General features: G+C 35.2%; 1 pseudogene; it reads right to left on the reverse strand.

Annotated features, from left to right (window-relative positions):
• Positions 1-1644: 1644 nt before the first annotated feature.
• On the reverse strand, positions 1645-2532 carry LOC106021777 (annotated as a pseudogene).
• Between the last annotated feature and the right edge of the window lie 724 nt (positions 2533-3256).

The raw sequence follows: 3256 nt of genomic DNA on the forward strand, positions 1-3256 counted from the left end.
AGGGCAGGTAATGTGCATTACCAACAGACTTTGGTGGCCATGGTTTTTATTGTTGTTGTTGCTTTTTGTAGAATACATTATCCCTCTCCTTGGCTGATTCCACTTATGCCATAAAATTTTCTTGCTAGATGATGCGTATTTCTTGCATTTACAGAAAATTGGAGTTTATTGAAGCTTCAGCATCACATTTACAACTTCACACAATAAACTCTTAGAGAAACTGATTCTCTTAACATTGCCTAAACTCCCAAACCTTCTTTTAACATATAGGTAAAATCTTAATCCTTACATTCTGCATGTCAAAATAAAAGCATTTTATCATAGGAAAAATACTGAGGTTTCTCTGCCACAGAAGAAGTAGCTTTTACTTTTGTGGATCTATGTCTTCTGTCTGCCTGCTTGGATGGCTAAACCCTTTCCATTATGTTGATCTCTATAGGGTTCTCCTGAGTGTCTCTCTTCTCAGTGATGGATCTTTCAAGTAGTTTATACTTATATATCTTGGAGGCAGTTATGGGTGCAGTGAAACCAAACACTAAACTTCCTTATGGTGACTTTTCTTATTGTCCCAGTGAAAAGCATGTGATTTCTTTTTAATGGCCTACAAATTTCAACTCACTATATTTGTAGCAAGACTACTTTTCAAATTGCCTTGTTCTTATGTTTTTGTCTGATTTTTACTCTAAATTTGACAAGAAGTAACCAACAATAGTTATGTCACAGCAATAATCAGAAGCAGTCTTGATATTTTTAATACAACGATCTTTTTAGAAGACATCACAAGAGAAAAAAGAACACCAGAAATATCTGCACTAAATTTTTTTTCCAACTACTACGAATACGAACAATTTTCTGAGAAATAACCCTAAATTTGTTTTTAAAAATCTTCCCTAATGGTTGTAATAATTGTATGTTTTCTCATTACTTGTTGATAATCTTGTTCCCCTATTAGTTATGTTATTGAAGAATATTATAATTTTTATATCTTTGGAGCTATATCTGTTAAAGCTTAATATACACCAAACATAAACAACAACAAAAATGGATTTCTTGCCCAGATATCAATTCCAGATAGGGGCATAGAAAGTAATGAATGTTAGATAAAAATTATAGAAAGACAAATTCACCTTAAAATATTACTATGAAGAAAATAGATACTGAGTAAAGTGAGGCAAGGAATGGAGGAGAGTTTGATAGAGTCATGGGGTAAAGTTTCACTAGGAGAAAAATATAGAGTATTATTTAAGTTAGAATCTAACTGACAAGGATGATGATTTTAAGGGAAACAAAAGAAAAGGCACTGAGGAGAGAAAAGGCTTGCACATCTCTAGGACAATTAAAAAGTCCTGATTCATCTTGTGTGTAAGGAAGAATGAGGTGGGTTGAAGTGGTTTTAACATGGGTTCTAATAGCAAGATTAATTAGAAAATTATAGAAGTAGGCAAGATAATTCCAAGATAAAAATGTGACAAGAAACATAAATTACAGATATTCTTAAATCACAAAGCAATTTTATAAATGAGAGATCCATGCGGTTGACAGTAGAGAATGAAGAGTAACATTTTTTTTAGTTCTTGTAAAAAAGAATGCTTATAGAAGTCACACATAGTTTTGACTTGACAGCTACATGATAGTCAACAGAAGCTACTGTCTAATCCACAGTTTCTTCATGGCATTTTTTACCTTTGAATGCCTCAGTGTGTAGATCAAAGGGTTCAACATGGGTGTGACAATTGACTCAGACACATTGCCTTGTCTATGGGGTAGGTTGGTACAGGCCTCATCTACAAGAAAATACATGGCACAAAGAACAACACGACCACTGTGAAGTGAGAGCTGCAGGTAGATAAGGCTTTCTGTCTTCCTTCAGAAGTGTGAGTTTTCAAAGAACACAGGATAATTATGTAAGAGGCAATTAAAATAAAGAATATGGTCACACCCATCACCCCACTGTTAAAGATAACAGTGAGGCCCAGGGTATGGGTGTCCATGCAGGCCAGCATCACAAAAAGTGATCTATGATATTGGGACCACAAAAAGTTATTTGATACACAAAAAGAAGCTGAATGGTTGCATGTGCAAACCCCCCTACCTAAGCTCCTCCCAACAGCATGTAACACATTTAAGGACTCATGGTGGTCATGTAGTAAAGAGGTTTGCAGATGGCCACATAGCGATCATAGGCCATCACAATGAACAGAATGATTCCTACACCTCCAAAGAAATGTGCTGCAAATAGCTGGGCCATGTATCCCCCAAAGGTATAATAGTCTTCTCAAAAAGTGAGTCCACAATCAGTTTTGGAGCAATGACAGAAGAAAAGGTGGCATCTACTAGGGACAAAAAAGTGAGGAAAAAGTACATTGGTGATCTCAAACTCTGACTTGTGATCATGGTCACTATAATGAGCACATTTCCCAGCACCATGACCACATACATGATTAGAAACACAGCACAAAGTACTTTCTGCAGCTCTGAATGCTTTGTAAGACCAAAAAGAATGAACTCTGTCACGTTGTTATGATTTCCCATTTATCTTGTTTTAGTTGCATTCCCACTCAAACTTGGAAATCCTGAAAAAGAAAATATGGTTTGTAATTATTGGTTGTTTTCAATTTTGTGTTTCAAGCCACCAAGGGAATGTGCTTGTGTTTATTCATTTATTCTCCCTCCAAGCTTTTGTTGATAAAAATTGTACAGTGTGAAGTGTTATTTTAAAGTTATTTAGCTCATCTTTTCTCAGCGACTTTTCTCCAGTTTTAATAAAGTCTCCGTCCATTTCTCTATCTCTGAACATTTTTGATGTTATTAGGATACAAATTTCTGTGGTGCCTATTTCTTTCTGAACAAGATTACTGGATTTCTTTCAACAGACAAAGACTTTCAGGACACACAGTTGATAGCAGATCTAAAGTAAAGCCAGAAAGACAGCAGTGTTTTATAACTTGAGACTCAACCTCTTCTATCGGTGATGCTTCTCTAGGGTTTTTTTAAAATCATTTTATCATTCATTCTCACTGTGTTAAGGATTGGGCATTGGCTGTGTTAGAGATTGTTATCACTGTCAGCAGCATGAATACTTAGTCCGCAGAATTGCTTTACATGTTTGTAGTTTTATCAGTTTGTACTACACATATATTCTATATACCATGAAGAATTATTTATTAATTTTTGATACAATGTCTCACTATTCATCTCTGGCTGGTCTGAAACTTACTATGTAGACAATGTTGACTTCAAAACCGTCCTTCATTTG

This window comes from Mesocricetus auratus, unplaced genomic scaffold, assembly GCF_017639785.1.
Source record: "Mesocricetus auratus isolate SY011 unplaced genomic scaffold, BCM_Maur_2.0 Super-Scaffold_100004, whole genome shotgun sequence".
In the NCBI taxonomy this organism is placed as follows: Eukaryota; Metazoa; Chordata; class Mammalia; order Rodentia; family Cricetidae; genus Mesocricetus; species Mesocricetus auratus.